This window comes from Podarcis liolepis, assembly GCF_965112155.1.
Source record: "Podarcis liolepis genome assembly, chromosome: 5".
Taxonomy (NCBI): Eukaryota; Metazoa; Chordata; class Lepidosauria; order Squamata; family Lacertidae; genus Podarcis; species Podarcis liolepis.
Genome location: NC_139556.1, coordinates 84,908,291 through 84,929,655, shown reverse-complemented (window position 1 = coordinate 84,929,655; position 21,365 = coordinate 84,908,291). Strand labels below are relative to the sequence as shown.

General features: G+C 40.7%; 2 long non-coding RNA genes across 4 annotated transcripts in view; one reads left to right on the top strand and one right to left on the bottom strand.

Moving 5' to 3' along the window:
- Positions 1–21,365, top strand: part of LOC310707551 — an 88,333-nt gene that overhangs the window by 7,009 nt on the left and 59,959 nt on the right. The window lies entirely within an intron of this gene.
- On the bottom strand, positions 215–14,608 carry LOC310707615. 3 transcript variants are annotated; one of them, XR_014526618.1, is made up of 5 exons: positions 14,562–14,608; positions 14,389–14,467; positions 13,909–13,953; positions 868–960; positions 215–295 (listed from the first exon to the last, which is right to left on the bottom strand). It is a non-coding gene; the product is annotated as an uncharacterized lncRNA (long non-coding RNA). The 3 variants fall into 3 exon arrangements; XR_014526620.1 differs by lacking the exon at positions 13,909–13,953 and having other exon boundaries at positions 14,562–14,600; XR_014526619.1 differs by lacking the exons at positions 215–295; positions 868–960 and having other exon boundaries at positions 13,791–13,953.

The following is a 21,365-nucleotide window of genomic DNA, read 5'->3' as shown; positions in this document are numbered from 1 at the left end:
CTGAATTATTCAAAATAGTCTGGCAGGCTTACCCCACTTTAGAAAGGATTATGTTCCTGTAAATTTCATTCACTTTGGCCTCAAAGGGAAATAAAAGCAATTTTTAGGTTCTCCATTACAGTGAATGGGAACTGACTGAAGCAGAATGTGCAAAGAACAGTTACCAGCAGTTGTGTTTTGTTGTTTTGTTTTAATACACAAGGTGAGCCTTGGCGTCCATGCACTCTTGTAATAAATGGTCCATGTTCAGCCTGAAGGCATATACATTGATGAGCTCTTAGGTGACTTGCAACGCCTGGAAGGTAATGGGGTTTTCAAGCATGGCAAAGCAAAAATTCATCAGAATATACATAATAGTAAGTTGAATGCCTTGAGTTCCTTTGTACTATTGGCAATCATAAGCCTGATGGTTACTTTATAATGTCTGCTTTCTTACAAAACCAGTAAATGTAGGTGAAATATCGAAGCATCTTAATCAAAATCTAATAGGAAAAAAGAAAGAAAAGACCTGATCCTTATGCATTACTTGGCTTGGTACAATATCAATATTGATACAAATCGATCAGAGTTATTCTAAGCTTACATACTAATTTTGTAAAATGAATCTGCAGCAATTATTTATTCATTATAATGGAATGCCCCAGTATTGGGGGGGGGATCTGTAGACGTTTCCTATAGAAGAGTAAATTACTTTCTTGGAACCACTACAAAGATCTGAATTAATTGCCACTGAGATGCACATTAGTGGATTAACATGAACTTTTCATTCCACCTTCTGAGTTAATTGACTTTCAAACTCAAGCAATGACCTTATTTTAATGAGCATGTTAGAAGCCTGTAAACTGTTAAAATGCAAGACATACTTACATAACTTTCAATTTTAGGATAGCACTTAGATCAGTAGTGTTCAACAAGAAATCACTTGTAAGCATTGCCTTTCCTTGAGAATTCATGCTTTATCTGAAAATGGGAAGGATTACATTACAAAGGGATATTCATCCCAATAGGACTGGTATGAGGGAATAGGCCAAGTAGGCAAAATAGCCTGATTCTAGCATTCTAAAATAGGTGGAGGGGCCTGAGAGTTGTTTTTTTTACATAGAGCCCACACCCCCACTATGGCCTTCTTTCAAAATCAGAAGGGAGGCAAGCGTGTTCAGCTGAACATTGTTGCAGTCCTTTGTGTGACTGGAAATCTTGTGTGATTAGGGTTCAATTTGATTGGCTTAATCAAGTCTCTAGGGGATCATTTGCCTGAAAATTTCATCTGCTTCTGCCAACCCTACAGTTATTTTTAGATTCCCTTTAAGAAAGTGTGCAGACTTTCATGTTCTACAGTGTCTCAGATACCCAAATCACAGAAGCAGAGAGAGGACTGAGCGACTCAAAAACAGGTTGTTGTTTTTTGTGTGTATGTGTTTGTGTTTGTGTGTGGGGGGGGGTTTGGGGGGGAGACCACAGATGCAAGGCAAATAGTGACATTCTGCAGGCATACTTCAATGATGGTCTTCCTTTTGGACCTGCAACTTAATCCCCTTGGTGGGGGCAACATATTCTTTTTTTAAAACCCGAGTGTGAATCTAAATTTGTAAAATTCTTATACTCTTCAGTGTTTCATAATCCTTCTAGAGCACCCAAACCAAGTGGTGGCTTTCTTTATTTCTTCCTTTAAAAAAGAATTCTTTGGTAAGCTTCAATTGCAATAAATATATTATTCATTAGCCTCTTGTTTGGGCATTTGGCCTAGCAGCAGTATTTGCACTAATTAGATCATCTACCCAGCCAGTGGTCAAAAATATCATAATGTTCCTAAAGCACAGAACAATAAGAAGACAATGTGCTATGTTTTCCATAGCATAATATGACCTAAGCTAGGACTGGGTTTTTGATGTTTCCTAATCAAACTTAATTCCAAAAAAGAAACTTGGGGAAATTGTGGACTACAGCTGAGACAGACTACAAAGTCGATTCAGTCACTATATAGCTAACTGAAGCACAGATCAAATTTTAATGCATCTTTCACCCCTAAATGTCATTCCCTAATTGACACTATTGGAAAGGTGCTGTTTTCCTTATCAGGTTCTTTCTCAAATGTTTTCAAATGCTAACCACTTGGTGCTTGATAAGCTATCAAACAAGTCTACTTCCCAGACAGATTAAAAGGCAAGACAAGAGCAGCTGGCAGATCAATTTGGTTACAGCACTGTGCAGAGAAGCTTGTGACAGTTCAACACTTTTCTTTTTTGGTCTTAGTTTCAAGATCATGATAATATCCATTTGGCATTGGTATGAATATTATGGGGAAGGTGACAATACTCAGTCTCCAGGAATATTTTCAGCAGTGTAAAAGCAACTTCCTCCTCCTCCTCCTCCTCCTCCTCCTCCTCCTCCTCTTCTTCCTCTTCTTCTTCTTCTTCATTTGCAAGTTCTTTAGAAGTGCTCGCTTATTCCTTTTCATTGCTTTCTTTGGCTTTCTTTCTGAAATTTGCCCTCCAGTCAATCTGATTAGCTGAACATTACTATGGTGCTAGTATCTGTGTGACTTCCCTGAGAAGTTTTGCTCTCAGTCTGTATTGACTTGATTTTGCTCTGGCAGAGAGCTGGGGGTACAAAGAGAGTTGCTGTGCAGCCATGGAATAAACCACTATAAACCCTGCATGCCATTGTAATGGATTGCTTTTGTCATTTCTACACCAAGTAAAGTTAATTTTTAGCCCCCCCATTTCTCCCCACCTGTTCCATTTTCTCCGACCAAAGGTGGCAACCCTACTATAGACCCAACAACCAGAAATAATTCTTTAAAATGGACAGCAATACTATTTTACAGAACTGTCCTACACACCGCAACAGGGAACAATTAAGCTGGCAGCGAAACAACTGGAAGGGCCAGATCTTTATGAAATTTCAGAAAATTCTCAGGAAAAAACCAAGCTTCTCCTATGAAGTCTCCTATGAAGAAAGCTTCTCCTATGAAGTCTCCTATGAAGACTCAGAAAGAAGAAGTTGTTTGCAATCAACTTGTGAAGAGTTAGCCCAGTTCTTCTAGTCATTTGTCTGATACTGGTTACAGAACATTTATATCATGTGCTAATCCCATAACAACTAAGGAGACATTGAAATAAAATCTAATTTAGTTCTGCCCATTGTTGTCAGCCAATTCGGAATGTGTAAAACTGTAGATCTTCATGGACTGATGATGCTCATTGAATTGTTTGTAATTGGAACCACAATTTAACAAAATGAGAAGCAGTCATAATGTTAGACCCTCCAAGTGTCCCTATTTTCCAGGGACCTCCCTGATTTAGAGAAGCCGTCTCAGTTTCTGACTTGATCCCAGAATGTCCCACTTTTCCTTAGGATGTCCCTATTTTCACTGGATAAATGTTGGACAGTATGGAGTTATCTGACCCCTGAGCTGTCTGAAGACAATCCTGTATAGGGAAGTGTGTTTTTTTTAATGTTTTATTATGTTTTAATATATGTTGGTAGCTGCACAGAGTGACTGGCTGGGGCAACCCAGTAAGATGTGTGGGGTATAAATAGTAAAATTATCATTATGGAATGGGAGGTCCATATTTTCATTGGAAACATGTTGGAGGGTATGTAATGGAGTGTCATTTTGAGAACCTTTCTGGCAGAAAAAGAGCAGTGAAATGACCAAGTTAATACAATAGTTTTCAAAGAGATGTGGCAACCAGCAGGCAGAATAATACGTCCTTAAGCAAGCGCTCAGAGTAGTAAGGAGAACTGCAGTAGCTCTGGATGTTTCTTGAGGGTCTATTTAGAAGGAAATGACAAAGGCTCCATCAGTACCTGGTGAGACAGGCCCTTTAAATGGGGGGAGCACACATTTAACCAATCAAAAATAAAGAAAGCGTGCAGTTAGCCCATAATCTTTTATTGTGATGCTGGAGGGTAATTTTCACATTTGGTGCACCCTCTCAGATTGCCCAGCATGTTATCCAGGATCTTTTGGGTAGCATGTTCCCGACTACTTTCAGTACTATTATTATATGCTGATTTGCCACAATGAGCAAAGCAGCTTAAAACAAACATATACTTACTATTAAATAAAAAGTAAAAAATTCAAAACAAATAGGACAAAGGCAACAATGAATAAATTCAGTATTGCAAAGAAACAATCTAAAACATAATACATAAGTGTGGAGCACAATGGAAGTTAACATACAACGAATAAATACAGTTCAAAGGGGTGGAGTCTTGTCATCAGGCGAGATTGTTCACGGCAGGCTATGGGTGGGCAATTCTGTCATATTTTCCCATTTTAACTTTAGTTCTCTACAGTTCCACAGCATTGTGCATTTTTTTGAAAATCCTTATGAAAATTCACCAACATTTTGGGGCTAATTTCTCCTAAATGTGCATGTTAGCATTCATTTTTGCCCAATATACACAATGCATTTCTATATAATCTTTTCACTAGCATGCATTTTATACACAATTTGCCCTAGCTGAAGCATTTGTTGTACACATTTCTTGGTTGGAGAACCAAATTAAAGAATTCAGAAATGTGGGCTTCATAGGGTGCAAATTTCAGCAAAATTTTCACCCTCATCCTCTCTGCTTGGAAAGTCCCCTTACCAAAGTTCTGCGCACATAAATTCTGGATGCCACCCAATCTGTGCATTTTGTTAAATCCATTCAACTGTAATATGCAGATAGGTTGTAACTCCTGAATGAAGGGCAAGTATTGTGAACTAGCAACTCAGTTTATTTTGCCATTTGTAATATGGCGTACTGCTTTTCACTGTAAGTTATCTGGTTCTACTTTTATTTCATTTTCCTCCCTGTTGATCAGTTAATTTTCCATCCAGCCTCAGAAGATGGAAATAGAACTTCTAATATCTTTCTTTATTTCCATGTATTGAACAGTGAAGCAGAATTGTGCTGGAGTATTCAGTTTTAAGCCCATGGCACTTCCCTTTTCTTGTTTAAAAGGAAATCAATACAGCGCAGCTTTGTGCTAAGAGCTTCCCCTTTAGCAGAGGTATGTCTGCATATATATATAATATTTGACTGATTATACTTTACATTTTTAGGCTGCTGCTGGGGGAGGGGAGAAACTCCTTTAGTGGTTTTAATTATCATTTTTTTGTGTGTGGAAAAAATATTAACCTTGGGAATTTCCTTCATAGATTATATAACTTTTGGCTAACTTAGTTTTACTGCTGTATGATAACTGAATGATCTAGCTAAATCAAGGAAATTGATTTATCTCCACCATATTCTCCCATCCCTACACCAACTAAAAAACAGCAGCACCTCATATTTCACGGAAATCAATAGCCTGGTTTTTTTTTTTAAATACTGGTTCCCACAATTGCCATGTAATTTATTCTGAAGTAGGATGGTGTTCCTCACCAGCACACATACACTCAAAACTTTTCCATACAAGTGTCATAGAATCATAGACTCATGGAAGGGGCCCTGATGATAATCAAGTCCAACCCCCTACAATGCAAGAATCTCAACTGAAGCATTAATGGTAGATGGCCGTCCAACCTCTACTTGAAAACCTCCAGTGAAGGAAGCAGCTAGGTTGCCTGCAGCTTGTAAAGCGATGTGAAGGGCAATACAGTGGTACCTCGGGTTACAGACGCTTCAGGTTGCAGACGCTTCAGGTAACAGCGCTAACCCAGAAATAGTACCTCGGGTTAAGAACTTTGCTTCAGGATGAGAACAGAAATTGCATGGCAGCGGTGTGGCAGCAGTGGGAGGCCCCATTAGCTAAAGTGGCACCTCAGGTTAAGAACAGTTTTAGTTTAGGAACGGACCTCCAGAATGAATTAAGTTCTTAACCCGAGGTACCACTGTAAAGCAAAGCACAATAAAACAAGTTATGCCTGTATATTTCAAAATGAATCTGTGGGTGGCTACTTTGTGCTCACAGCTGCATTTGAAATAATCACAGGACCCTCTTTGCGCACTTATGAAGGTGGCCTGAGGTGTATTACTCTCCAATGACATTGCTTTCTTCTATTAATTTGTGGTTTGGAGTGGGGATAAAGTTCCCCCTCTTCTGGCCACAGGAGTGGAGCTGGTTGGTCTGGAGCTGGAGTTGAGTTTCCCCTCTCCTGCCCCTTAAATCAGGTGGGGAGTGGGGCTGGCTTAATAGACTATAGTAAAAAACAACAACAACAAACTTTAGAGTTGTTGTTGTCGTTTTTTTAAGGCATGCTTTATTGTGATATTAGCTTTCTTGTGGTGGTCTGGAACTGAACCCACAATATCTCCGAGGTATGCCTGTAGTGGTTAGAGCGTCCCAGGTTGAAATCTCCACTGCCATGAAGCTGACTAGGCCGTGGGCCAATCATTACCTCTCAGCCTTGCCAACTTACCGGGTTCTTATGAAATTACACTGGAGAAAAGAGGGCAAAGTAATAAATACTTAATCCTTAATAATCCTTAAATTGTTTCTTGAACCATATTGGCAGTCTTCTTACGACACTGTAGTTTGGGAATTACTAGCATAAACAATAGCAGATCTGTTGTGTTGGATGTTTGGAGGTTCCAGACCCATAATGTCTAGGGTGGAATGCCCTTCAGGTTCATTCTTCTTGTTGAAACCAGTGCTTTCAGTAGGAATTGACCTAATAAATATTTCCAAACAAAACTCTAGAGCATGGGTAGGCAAACTAAAGGCCGCGGGCCAGATCAGGCCCAATTGCCTTCTGGATCCGACCCGTGGACGGTCTGGGAACCACCACGTGGATCGCTGGTGCACTTGTTATTTCCCTCTCCCTCCTTCTCCCTTACACAGCGCTGCTGCTGCCGCCGCCTCCTCTGTCCCTCTTCCTGGCTTCTCCCTGCCCTGCCTAGAGGAGGAAGGGGGCTGGGCTTTGTTAGCGCCAGCAGCAGTGCTTGAGTGGCCGCCATTTAAAGCAGCCCTCTCTGGAGCCCTTTTGCACACCGCACACCGTCCCTCCATCGCCACCGCCAGCCCCTGAGCAGCCACCAGTGCTCTTGCATCACCCCCCCTTCAAAATATAGTCTGGCCCCCCACAAGGTCTGAGGGACAGTGGACCAGCCCCCTGCTGAAAAAGATTGCTGACTCCTGCTCTACAGTGAGCGTGATTCCAAACTGCTGCTATTTCCAGGTGCAGTTAAATCACACACCACCAAATTCAGGTTGTACAACTAAAACTGATAGAACACTCTTGCACAACAAACCTGCTTTCCCCCAAAGAACATGCTTTCTGTGATCTAGAAAGTGTTGGGAAAATGTACTTTGAAGTGTGAAATAACAATTGTTTGCTGTAACATTCTATAATCTCCCCACAAACAATTCAGAATGAATGTTCAATAAATACCCAAAGTGGTTTCTGCAAAGGAATCAAGCTGAATGCTGAATAAGCAGGTTTTCTGTAAGCAACTTGCATAAATGTTCAGCTTTGTAGTTTCTGATCACTACCATTATATCCTTTACCAGTTGCTGTTGCTGTTGCTGTTCTTCAAGCCAATGCTTTTTTTTAAAGTATTATCAAATGATCTTATTGCTGGAATAACCCCATGAACAATCTCAACCAATCAGATATCTTGAAGTGAACAGGATAATGTCATTTTGCTACACTGCCAATCAAATTTGGTCATATGTCAATGGAACTGAGAGCCAATGAATCCAATTCATAGTGAGGACAATGCCTCCTGAATACGCATCCCACCCCCCCACCCCCACCCCCATTCCTTTTTGGCAATGCCAAAGTTTTGGACTTTTGGCCCATTTCTAACAAAGTTCTCAGATAGTCAGTAGCTGTGTGGCTGGAATACAAAGGATTTCTCAATTTGTGTGAACATATAGTATTATCTCTCTATAGCCACAGCAAGTACTGCAACTCTCCAACAGTTTGACATCAGCCCTGAAGGCGCACTCTTCCACAGATGAATGCCAACAACAAAATCTCAGAATAACTTCTACTAGGCAATAACCCCAGTAGATTGAATGTATGACAAATGTCCCCCTGAGTTCAATCAGAATTTATCCCAAACAGACACAATTACTAGAGAATGAGTCCCACTGAACTCAGAGTTACTTTTGCATAAATGTGCTAAAAAAATACAACACCAGTCTCACAAAATCGTATTTTCTTGAAGATTGCTGGAAGCCATCTTTGGAAAGACTTGTACCTATGGGTTCATTCATAAATCCTAAAGTTTGTTTAGCAAAAGTTAACTTTGGTCATTTCTCTTATTTGAAACCCTACAATAATAACATCACTCACTAGATTCCCTTGACTTCTGTGCTCTCTCACACATTCAAAAATAGCACACAAACTCCATTTTATTTTCTAATAGAATTGAAGTCCTTGCAGTTTCTAGAATTGGTTCTTGCAGATAGCTATGCATCATTTCAGCAATTAATTGCTTATTAAATTCTTGCTTGGGAGTGGGATGCGAGGATAGTATGTGGCAGACCGAAGAAGTCTGACATTTGTGTTATTAATGGACTGCATATTGCTCAAGAGTGGAGAGCAATGATTTTGAACTGGAATCACATTTGCTAATTCAGGCATGTCCTGAAATGAGGTAAGAGACCAATCTTAAAGCACAGCTTTCAGACAGATTTTTTGCAATTAGGACAGGACACAGATATCTTTTAGGAAGCTGCCATCTTCTAAAATTGTTGCAGTTCACCTTCACATAAACTATCTGGGGAATTTCAATGGAATCAATAAATTCCTTTATTTGTCCCACAGCCAAAGTGAAGACTCAACAGGAGCTGGGTGGAGGTTATATGAAGGTAGCCCTGTTTGGGGAAGCTTTCAATGTTTAATAGATTATTTTAATATTCTGTTGGAAGCCACCCAGAGTGGCTGGGGAAATCCAGCCAGATGGGCAGGGTATAAATAATAAAGTATATTATTATTATTATTATTATTATTATTATTATTATTATTAAACATAACAAAAATGAACTTATGCCAATTAGACAAAACAAGTATGGGCAGGTGTAACCTGCGCAGGCAATGAGGAATTATCTCCTGACAGCAGAAAAAGGCAAGACCAACCCCAGATCAGATTCTATCACCCAAGCTGGCATGATGGGCAGCAAAATTTTGATCTCCCTTAAATGGAAGCACTGGTTGTACCTGACATGACCAGTGCCAGCCACCCCCATGCTTCACCATTCAACAGGTGACACCAGTTAGGCTATAAGACCACCACAGCAAGTAGCTCCTGAAGGCAGATGACACTAGGAAGTGGCTCTCCACCCAAACACACCTTTGTGTGCCTACCAATACTCAATTCAGCTTTCTTGCCTACCCTGAATGCCAATAAAATTAAACAGCCAAATCAAAACCCTCTACTTGGCAAGTAGGGGGTGGGGATCCTTGCCAGATCTCCCAGCCAACCCACCCTCTTTTTATGCATTGTTATGACAGCGACCTTGGTATGGACATATGTCGGCCACAATATTGATGGGGCTGGGTAACAATGTAACTGATATAACATCTATGACAGCGTTTGAATGACCCTTGTGTAAAGTAAATATTAAGAAATAAGGGGAAATGGTACGACACGTTGTAAGAAAGCATTAGAAAATATATTAATAGGAAGGTAATAATTATAAGTACATTCAATATTACAAATGTTAATTACATTGGGAAATGATGGGAAGTCTATTTTATTTTATTTACTTTATCTTAGTTTAGTTAGAAAATATGTGGAAAGAGTAATTTAATATTTAACGGTAAATTTATGTAAGGTTATTTTTTTCTTTGTATGTGTGGATTTAAGATACTGTATGATATCTATGAACTTCAGTAAAGGATTTTTTAAAGAAAAAATACATTAAAAAAAATGGGGCTGTGTAGGAATTTTTCCATTTGACAAATTGCATGCAAAGTACATGCAACGGTGCAAGTGGAACAGTCTCCCTGGGGAGGTTGTGGATTCTCCTTCCTTGGAGAGTTTTTAAAGTGGAGGTTGGTTGGCCATCTGTCATGGATGCGTTAGCTGAGATTTCTGCATTGCAGGGCATTGGACTCTATGAAAGTTCCAGTCTGTACAGTATATGCACAGCCAGAATACTTAGGCCATATTCAACTAAATCGTTGCAGTAGTGGAAGCCAACCCAATGATTCCTGCTAGTGCAACAGGATTTACTCCCTCTTCTCCCATTGTGTGCTTCCTGCACCATCCCCAGATGTGCTCTGGGAGGTCATGAGAACCACATGTTGTGTGTCGAGGTCCCCAGGGCCACCCCAATAACTCACACATCACACAGAAATTTTGTTTAAGGTTTTTGGCATAATTTTGGCCACAACTTTATTAAAATACAAAAATGTGAGTGGTTGCTTAGGCATTGGTTGCGACTATCTGCCCCCACCATTGGGGACAGACTGACATTCCACACGCCTGAGAAAGTCAGAGAAGGGGAATACACTTGGGGGTAGCGACGGAGCAGGGAACCTGCCCTCAGCCCTCCCCAAATGCAACCAGGGGCTCTTGCGTGGCCCTAGCCCCTTGACAGGGTTGGAGGAAAGCAATAGTGAGCCCCAGTATTCCTTTAATGGAATCCCTTGCAGCAGCAGCATTAGAGGGGCAGGCACAGCCAATCCATGCCCCTCAACCAACCAAACCATAGAACCAATGCCTAACCGCAACCTTACAAGTTGTGACGATTTGCTATGCAGTAGGCAAAAACCAAATGGCCCCAGCCAATCAGCCAGATGACCCCATGACAGGCATAGCAAGGTCAAAGCAAACAACCCTAACTCTAGGGAGGGGGGGGGGACAGGCAATCCGATGCACTGGTGAAAAGAGGAAGCCCCAGCCTCGTGCAAGGAGTTTTAGCATTTCTGCCTGTTAATCAACAAATGGCAACATTAACTTCTTCCCAATAACAAGGGAAGCCCAATCACAACAGTGGCCATGATCAATTAGCCCACCCCACAACTTTGGAGTGTCCTGTCGGTCCCCACCACAACACGTGCTCTCCATGAAGGAGAACACACTTTGTGGGGGAAGAAAAGGGAATCTTTCCATCAGGCAAGCAGAAATGCTTTCACCAATGAAACAATCTCCAAAGCACTACATTGGATACAACCTAGTAATATTTCCTGCTCTCCCCCCCCTTCAATAATATTTATTAGTTTTCCATTTCAATACAAAGAACATTAACATTCCTTATCCTCACATATATTCTGACTTTCTCGAGTCCACTCCTTCACCCCTTCCGCCTAGATAGCTTTCTTATTACATTTCCTATCTTCTTCGAATTTCTATTTCCTCTTATTTACTTTATCTTACTTAAATCCACATACTATGCAATTGTAAATAAGTTACAAATTCTATTTGCAAAAACTTTTAAATCAATCCTGTTAGCGTTGCCAGATTTTTACAATGATCTTTTAAATATATTATAAATTTACTCCAGTCTCTTTCAAACAGTTGGTCTCACTGGTTTCAGATCTTCCCGGACAATCTTGCCAGGTCTGCGTATTCAATCATCTTACTCTGCCGTTCACTTAATGTTGGTGTTTCTTGTTGCTTTCATTTCTGGGATAAGAGGATTCTTGCTGCCGTTGTGATGTAAAGGAATAAATTGTGGTCCTTTTTGGGGATTTCATCCCCAATAATACCTAATAAGAAGGCCTCTGATTTTTTCAGAAATGTATTTTTAAGCATTTTTTTTTTGTTCATTGTATATCATGTCCCAATAAGCTTTAACTTTGGTGCAAGCCCACCACATATGATAGAAAAACTCCTCCTGTTCCTTACATTTCCAACATAGTTTGTCACTTGTCCTGTACATTTTGGCCAGTTTAGATGGTGTCAAATACCATCTATACATCATTTTCATTATATTTGTAATATTTCCTGCTCATTTTGCAAAGCTTCTGTTGAAAAGTGTACATTTAACTCGGGCTATATTTTCGTCCAAAAAGTTTTACTTGACAGAATTTATTTCATTTATTGATACCATGACAATCGTCTACCAGATGTCGGAAAGACTCAAAGATCTTCAGCTGACGAGATAAATCAGTAACTAGGCTATACATCAGCAATACAGCTTTTCATTAATGTGTCTCGAACCTTCATTAATCTGTTTCGAGTCTATTTTTCTTTGGAATAGATCACTACTATCACATAGCACTCTGAATTAGGATGGAGTGAAAAAAGTTAGGGATGGAGGACAACCAATTATATCATCTAATATCTTTCCTACAGTTCAATTTTTTCCTATTCGTTGCCCAATCTTTGTTCAAAGTAAATATACACTATTGGCTGCCCCTCTGTCTGTGATGATACAACATTACATGACTCAGTTCTGCATCTCTTAACTATAGGTTAATATACCAGTAAATTTATTTTTTAAAAAAAATTGGCAGGGTTTTCATTTGCCTGGCTAGAAAGAAGTTGTTGAAGACTCTTTCTTGATCTGCCATACCTCTGTTATTTATTTTTTTAAGGGGGATGCGGGTGGCACTGTGGTCTAAACCACTGAGCCACTTGGGCTTTGCTGATCAGAAGGTTGGCTGTTTGAATCCCCATGACGGAATGAGCTCCTGTTGCTCTGTCCCAGCTCCTGTCAACCTAGCAGTTCGAAAGCATGCCAGTGCAAGTAGATAAATACTGTAGGTACCACTGCGGCGGGAAGGTAAACGGCATTTATGAGCGCTCTGGCTTCTGTCACAGTGTTCCATTGCACCGGAAGCGGTTTTGTCCTACTGGTCACATGACCCGGAAAGCTGTCCGTGGACAAATGCCAGCTCCCTCGGCATGAAAAGCGAGATGAGCGCCGCAACCCCATGGTCACCTGTGACTGGACTTCACTGTCCAGGGGCCCTTTAACTTTTCTACCTTACCTAATGTTTTTAGATGTTTTATTTTATTGTTGTGATCTCAATTATTAAGCCACCTTGAGAAATATATGTACATAGAAAGCTGGGGTGATGTATGTGTGTGCAACATACATATATGGCTCACCCTATGCCATAGCTGTCAACATTTTCCCTTTTTTAAAGGAAATTCCCTTATTCCAAATAGGATTCCTTGCAAGAAAAGGGAAAAGTTGACAGCTATGCCCTATGCCTGTTACTGTAAAGGTAAAGGTAAAGGGACCCCTGACCATTAGGTCGAGTCGCGGACGACTCTGGGGTTGCGGCGCTCACCTCGCTTTACTGGCCGAGGGAGCCAGCGTACAGCTTTTGGGTCATGTGGCCAGCATGACTAAGCCGCTTCTGGCAAACCAGAGCAGCGCACAGAAACGCTGTTTACCTTCCCGCTGGAGCAGTACCTATTTATCTACTTGCACTTTGACGTGCTTTCAAACTGCTAGGTTGACAGGAGCAGGGACTGAGCAACAGGAGCTCACCCCATCGTGGGGATTCGAACTGCCAACCTTCCGATCGGCAAGCCCTAGGCTCTGTGGTTTGTTTTTAATTCTTAATTTTAAATTGTAGTATTCTGTTAGGTCACCTAATAAAGGCCTAGCAGTGGATCAGGTTGTGTCCCAAGACTGCAATGCTCTGCTGTGCCCTCTTGTTACTGCTATATGTCCCTGACTTCAGTGAAGCTTATTTCTGAATAAATAGGTTTGCATAGGTACCAAACCTCTTTTTGGATCATTTCCTTTGTCAGCTGAGACTGGGGATAGCGCCAACTCTGAATTTCACTTTATGGTTAACGTACGATGTCATTTCTGATTTCCCCGAATTCAGGCAATGTTACCCAACTGAGATGCCATCAAATCCTAATTAACTTCAGCATGACGGCATTAAATTAGCAAACTCTGGCAAGCTTGAAAGACAGAAGTGAGGTGATAATACATGGCTCAAATCAAAGGTGGTGCCAATTAATGAATGCAAGCTCTGGAAGACATGGCCTTGCTTGGCAGCCAGTCCACTCATTCTCTGGGTTTCCTATTAATTGAGAGATCCTTACTGTAACTTCTCTTCAGCAATAATTAGGGAGGAGACTGTTAGAACGCTGTGGAGAGGAGAGAAAGTACAACTAGGAATACAGTGGCATCATTTCCAGGCATCCTTTTTGAATATATAATTTGCTCATTTTCACTGGAACTCTTCAATTGTTCTTTATGGAAATAGGTTTCAGGAAATTCAATTGAGAAATGCTGTACCATTCCCAAGGTCAATATTATTATTATTATTATTATTATTATTATTATTATTATTATACTCTGCCTATCTGACTGGGTTGCCCCAGCTACTCTAGGTGGTTTCCATTATATATAAAAACATAAGAAAACAGCCACTATCAATTTTGCATCATACATTTCTACATATTATTTTTAAAAAACAAACAAACAAACAAACCCAACAACAATGCAAGAACTTACAAATTCATATTAAAATATGCATTAAAATATGTATTATAATGTGCACATTCTACATGCATTTTTACCTTCAAATGCATTTTAAATGCATTTCCAAAAGCTTTTTCGGATGGGAAGTGGATTACAAAATTCAGAGGCATGTGAAATCTGAAGAATAATCACACAACAATTTGTGTATTAATTTGGGAGGTGGACATTAGGTCTGTTTCCTTTAAAAAATGTGAAATGAAATGAAATTCACCTCCATCCCTAGGATAAACCTATGCGTACTGATAGGTGCAATCAGTCTAATCCCATGCACAATTGATAGACTAGATTGGAAGGCCCATCTGTGTGACACATTTCAAGCACTATGATGCAACAATTGTGGCTTCTGCCAAAGAATGCTGGAAAGTGCATTGAGTTAAGGATGTTGAGAATTGTTAGGAGACCCCGTTCAATCCCCACCACCACCATACACCTACAATTCCCAGAGTTCCCAGGAAACCACTCTTGAAAATTCAGCTCTGTGAGGAGAACAGAGGTCTTTTAACAACTCTCAACACCCTTAACAGTTCTCAAGAACTGGGGAGAGAGCTATGGCAGTTTAATGTGGCAATAGTGATTACATAGAATAGAATCATAGAATCATAGAATCATAGAGTTGGAATAGACCACAAGGGCCATCGATTCCAACCCCCTGCTAAGCAGGAAACACCATCAGAGCACTCCTGACATATGGTTGTCAAGCCTCTGCTTAAAGACCTCCAAAGAAGGAGACTCCACCACACTCCTTGGCAGCAAATTCCACTGTCGAACAGCTCTTACTGTCAGGAAGTTCTTCCTAATGTTTAGGTGGAATCTTCTTTCTTGTAGTTTGGATCCATTGCTCCGTGTCCGCTTCTCTGGAGCAGCAGAAAACAACCTTTCTCCCTCCACTATATGACATCCTTTTATATATTTGAACATGGCTATCATATCACCTCTTAACCTCCTCTTCTCCAGGCTAAACATGCCCAGCTCCCTTAGCCGTTCCTCATAAGGCATTGTTTCCAGGCCTTTGACCATTCTGGTTGCCCTCCTCTGGACACGTTCCAGTTTGTCAGTGTCCTTCTTGAAATGTGGTGCCCAGAACTGGACACAGTACTCCAGGTGAGGTCTGACCAGAGCAGAATACAGTGGCACTATTACTTCCCTTGATCTAGATGCTATACTCCTATTGATGCAGCCCAGAATTGCATTGGCTTTTTTAGCTGCCGCGTCACATTGTTGGCTCATGTCAAGTTTGTGGTCAACCAAGACTCCTAGATCCTTTTCACATGTACTGCTCTCAAGCCAGGTGTCACCCATCTTGTATTTGTGCCTCTCATTTTTTTTGCCCAAGTGCAATACTTTACATTTCTCCCTGTTAAAGTTCATCTTGTTTGTTTTGGCCCAGTTCTCTAATCTGTCAAGTTCGTTTTGAAGTGTGATCCTGTCCTCTGGGGTGTTAGCCACCCCTCCCAGTTTGGTGTCATCTGCAAATTTGATCAGGATGCCCTTGAGTCCATCATCCAAGTCGTTGATAAAGATGTTGAATAAGACCGGGCCCAAGACAGAACCCTGTGGCACCCCACTAGTCACTCTTCTCCAGGATGAAGAGGAACCATTGATGAAGACCCTTTGGGTTCGGTCAGTCAGCCAGTTACAAATCCACTGAGTGGTAGCATAGTCAAGACCGCATTTTACCAGCTTCTTTACAAGAATATCATGGGGCACCTTGTCAAATGCCTTGCTGAAATCAAGGTAGGCTACATCCACTGCGTTCCCTTCATCTACCAGGCTTGTAATTCTGTCAAAAAACGGTTAGTCTGACATGACTTGTTCTTCAGAAATCCATGCTAACTATTGGTATCACAGCATTCCTTTCTAGGTCTCACAGACTGTTTGCTTAATGATCTGCTCCAGAATCTTCCCTGGTATTGATGTCAGACTGAGTGGGTGGTAATTATTTGGGTCCTCTCTTTTCCCCTTTTTGAAAATAGGGACATTTGCCCTCCTCCAGTCTGCCGGGACTTCGCCTGTTCTCCAGGAATTCTCAAAGATGACTGCCAGTGGTTCTGAGATCACATCTGCCAGTTCTTTTAATACTCTTGGATGCAGTTCGTCTGGCCCTGGAGACTTGAATACATCTAAACTAGCCAAATATTCTTGTACTATCTCCTTAGTTATTCTGGGCTGTGTTTCCTCTGCTGAATCATTTGCTCCAAATTCTTCAGGTCGGGCATTGTTTTCTTTATCGGAGAAGACTGAGGCAAAGAAGGCATTGAGGAGTTCAGCCCTTTCTGTGTCCCCTGTTTGCATTTCACCATCTTCTCCTCTGAGTGACCCCACTGTTTCTTTGTTCTTCCTTTTCCTACGAACATACCCATAAAAGCCTTTTTTGTTGCTTTTAACCTCTCTAGCAAGCCTGAGATCATTCTGTGCTTTAGCTTTTTTGACTTTGTGTCAACATGTGCTGGCTATTTGTTTGAATTCCTCTTTGGTGGTTTCCCCCCTTTTCCATTTTTTGTACACATCCTTTTTTAATCTTAACTCAGTTAAAAGTTCTTTAGATAGCCACCCTGGTTATCCTGATTACTCATGAATACATGTAAAGTACATGCAAAGTACAGACAAGCAACTAATGCCACCCAAAAAATTCCAGGAAATCCCTAGAAAATTACTGCCCTGGCCCCATTTTCACAGAGGAAGAATATTTTCACCCATGAAACTGGGTTGGGAGATTTTAGCCCAGCCTTAACATTTGAAGTCAGCTTCCCTAGCTGCAGGTGCATAACAGACAGTCTCAAGGTTCATAGATTTTTGTCTTTAGCATTCTGTTTACAATGGAATAAATTTCCCCCCCAAACCATGTATGCATTCCTGGAGTTGTATCAGAACTGACATGCTTTTTGAGCAGCTGGCAAATCTGAAAGCACAGTTTCCTAAAAAAACATGTTATTTTGCTTCGGAACGGGAAGTAATAGACTGCAACCATCCCCGTGACAAGAAAACAACAAACCACCAGATCTTTCACCTGGTTTTACAAAGTGATGCTTCACACAAAATTTACATTGAAATGAGGAAATTGAGAAGACTCGTCATACAGAAATGGAAAAGAGGCTCCAGGGTGCTTGGTATAAACGCTGGGCTCTGCGTTAGGTTTTCATAAAGTGGTGCATCCATGTTGCGGGTTTGGGGAGTGGGTTCAGCTCAGCAGTACAGCGCTTCCTTTTCATGTAAAAGTGGAACCCTTTGTGGAATTTTACTCTGCTTTTATATATTTTCAAAAACAGAGCTCCTTATTCAGATCTCTGAAAAGACTCACAGCAAAGGCTGAGTGCAAAGGGAAACATGTAAAACAGCAATATCCTGTCTTGTTCATATACTGAGTCATATAATTATTGAGTAGGAATCCATCTATTCCATGGGTAGGCAAACTAAGGCCTGGGGCCTGGATCCAGCCCAATCACCTTCTAAATCTGGCCTGTGGACGGTCCAGGAATCAGCATGTTTTTACATGAGTAGAATGTGTGCTTTTATTTAAAATGCATCTCTGGGTTATTTGTGGGGCATGGGAATTTGTTCCTCCCCCCCACAAAAAAAAGTCTGGTCCCCCACAAGTTCTGAGGGACAGTGGACCGGCCCCCTGCTGAAAAAGTTTGCTAACCCCTGATTTTCTATTCCAACCCCCTACAATACAGTAATCATAGCTACAGAATCCCTGACAGATGGCCGTCTAACCTTTGTTTAAAAACCTCCAATGATCCTGAGATTAAGAGTCTCTTGGGATGAATCTACACACCCGGGGGGAGGGGGGGTGCTATAAAGTCATAAATTGTTATAACAAAAGGGGGGAAAGCTCTATGTAAAACCGCAAAGATTTTTCTTTTGCTCTCCATCGCCATCTGGTGTTGCATCTTTATAACACATTCAAAGCACTGTTTGTTTTGGGTTTTTTTCTTCCTAATGTAGCTGAGTCCTTACTCTAGTGACTGAACTATCCCAGTGTTTGGGTGGCAGTTACCTTAGGAGGCCTGGTCTCCTAACACATTAACCATTACACCACACTGTCTCTCACCAGTGTGAAATTCTTATATATGCATTAGGCTACAATTCTAACTCTGTTTGCCTGTAAGTAAGCACCAAGGAACTGCATAAGAAGTACCTTCTGAGCAGTCGTAGTTAAGGCTGCAGCCTAAGATGCTATTTTTGTAAAGAAAAAAGAAAAAGAGAAAAGGGCGGTGTTGGGGACTTAAGCAACGTTAATATTTGACAAATCCACCCAAAATCAGTGAAACTCACAACCGAGGCTGGAAATCTCATCTGACAACCCAAACTTCCTCATACTGCTTAAAAGCTGCTTTTCTGCATTGAAGTCAGGTTAAAAAACGCTGTATATTTTTGTAGCTAAATTATAGTAACAAGTGCTCCAGTTTTTGATAAAACCCACTACGCAAAAGATTTAGGATTACTAAAATGTAACCTAAATCCTTTCTCTTGCTGCTGTGTGCAACTGAAGATAAGTGTTAGGGTGAATAGGCTAATAATGTCCTGGAATCTCCTATGGATAATTGAACACATCTCTAATTTTATTGCAACTTTTTTTTCCTGGTTCAGTTGACATGAAACAGTAAGAAAGGCGTTTGCTGCCACTGTGTTTAATTGTTTTATGATATGATGCCACAACTTCGCCTTTCTGCAAGAGAAAATTAATCAATATTAGGCCATACTCACCCTGTGAGGGTGATCTTGTTTTTAATAGATTGTCGCTGAAGAAATTTCCCCCATAATGTTCAGAATCAGTGGAATTAGCAATGGAAATGACCTAATTGGGTCACTGAACTCATTTTGTTGTCAGCGGCAGATTATTCCCTGGTGTATATTCCCTCATGCCCTTTCCTAATTATAATGGGATTTCTACAATTCTAGAAAAATAATTAAATGAGTGCAAATATTAACAGCCAGCTTTCTTAATGTTATTAATCTTCATGATCACAAGCAGGACAAAATGCCTCATCACTCCCACGACTGAAATAAGTGGAAAGCACACAATAGATGCGATTAAAGTTAGGATTATAGGGTGGCAAGATGGGGTTGAGGGTAGAAAATTCAGAACCATCATTTTGGAGCTTCCATTCAAAGGGATTTTTTTAAAATAATAATAATAATATGATTACAAATCCTTTTATCTGTGTCCTTGAGCAAAAAATAAACCACACTTCAGAAGTGATGGTGTACTTCTTTAATTGATTTTTGTTTTGCTCAAATGGTTTCCGTGTTTTCTTACACTGTATGATTTTATAAAAATAATAATAAGGTTTTCTGATATAACAGCAAACATACACTGGGATTGTGCATGCTTTGCAGACTGCTTGCATCTGGAGAATGGCCAAGAAATTTTGCTAATTTTATCAACGTAAGATAACTATGGAATGGCTATTAATAACTAAGGCCCCAAATATCTGAAAGACTGCTTCCTTCCCTACAGACCATCTCAGATGTTAAGAGCAGTAGAGGGGACCTTCTTGGTAGTTCCACCACCCTCAGAAGTTTGGGAGAGGAGGCCATTCTCAGTGGCAGCTCTAAGCTCTGAAACACCCGCTTTGCAGAGCTATATCTGGCACCTTCCTTACATACAGTGGCGTAGCATGGGTTGTCAGTACCCGGGGCAAGGCAAGTAATTTGCGCCCCCTAACCCGTGGATTTGCGCCCCCTAACCCATGGATTTGCGCCCCCTAACCCTAACCCCCAGATGTTGCGCTCGGTGTGGCCGCCCCCCCCTGCACCCCCCACGCTACGCCACTGCTTACATACACTATTTTTTTGCTGCATGATGAAGATGTATCTATTTTAAGATCCTCTCTATTGCTTTGATATTTTGTACCTAAAACAAAAATGAGATGAAATAAATATTGTCACCTCATTTCAGACTTAAGGTAAGTAGAACTCTACCCCAAAACTAAAAGTTTCAAATAAGTTTTTCTTGTCCCACTCTGAACCTGACCTTCTCCCTAATTATGGATTGTTATTGTTTTTCTTGTCTGGAAAAAAAACACTCCAGGCAGCCCAGTTGTTATTCTGTTTTCCTTACATATTCACCATTTTGTGTGTAACGGAATACAGGTTTTCCACTCAAGGTTACTGCTTGCTGTTCAAGCCATCATCGGGAATTTAACAGCACAAGTGACATTGCAAGGAACACAATACATAAAGGTTGTTAACCGGCATGCGGTAGTCATTAAATCTCTGTTGGGAAGAAAAATAGGGACCTAAATTGAAGATCAAACATGTTCTGGAGTCACAGGAGGAAAAATGATGGCAAAGTCTAAGGACACTTTTTGTGGCTGCTGTGCTTCATCACACAAAGGATTTTCAAGAAGTTTGTAACAACAGGTTTAAGCTAATATATTGCACTTATTGTGAATGGGTGACAATAACAGCAGCCTTCTTTCCGTTCTCTTGTGTTGTCATACATTAAAGGAAGTTTGGAGCAGCATATGTAGACTATGGACGAGGCAATCTATAAAGTTATGAAGCATTGTTTCACTCCTCTGTTCTCATAAAACAGTAAGGTTGGCAAACTTGAAGGCTCTACATTTTCTCTGGGTATAATTATGACTTGATAAGTGCTGGAGAGTCCAGGGAGTTGGGGACCAATATGAAATGTAGTGTCCCTGGCTGCTGCTGAACATGCTCAGAGGATTCTGGGACTGTGCAGTCTATAGTTCCCCATATTTTCTGGATGCTTTAATAAGTCTTAGGAACTAGTGCTTAGCGATGGGCAAATCTCACTTTCCCCCAAAAAGTTCAGATCTAGACATGTCCTTATCAGTTTGCAATTTTTTTTTTTAAGTTCTCATGAAAATTCACCAGCATATACCGTATTTTTCTGTGTATAGCACACCCACGTGTATAAGATATTTGGGGGGACTCAAAATTAAGAAAATGTGGGGAGATTGCCCCCATGTATAAGTTTACCCCCCCTTTCAACATTTTTTTTATTTAAAAAAAACCTAGACTTATACATGGAAAAGTACGGTAA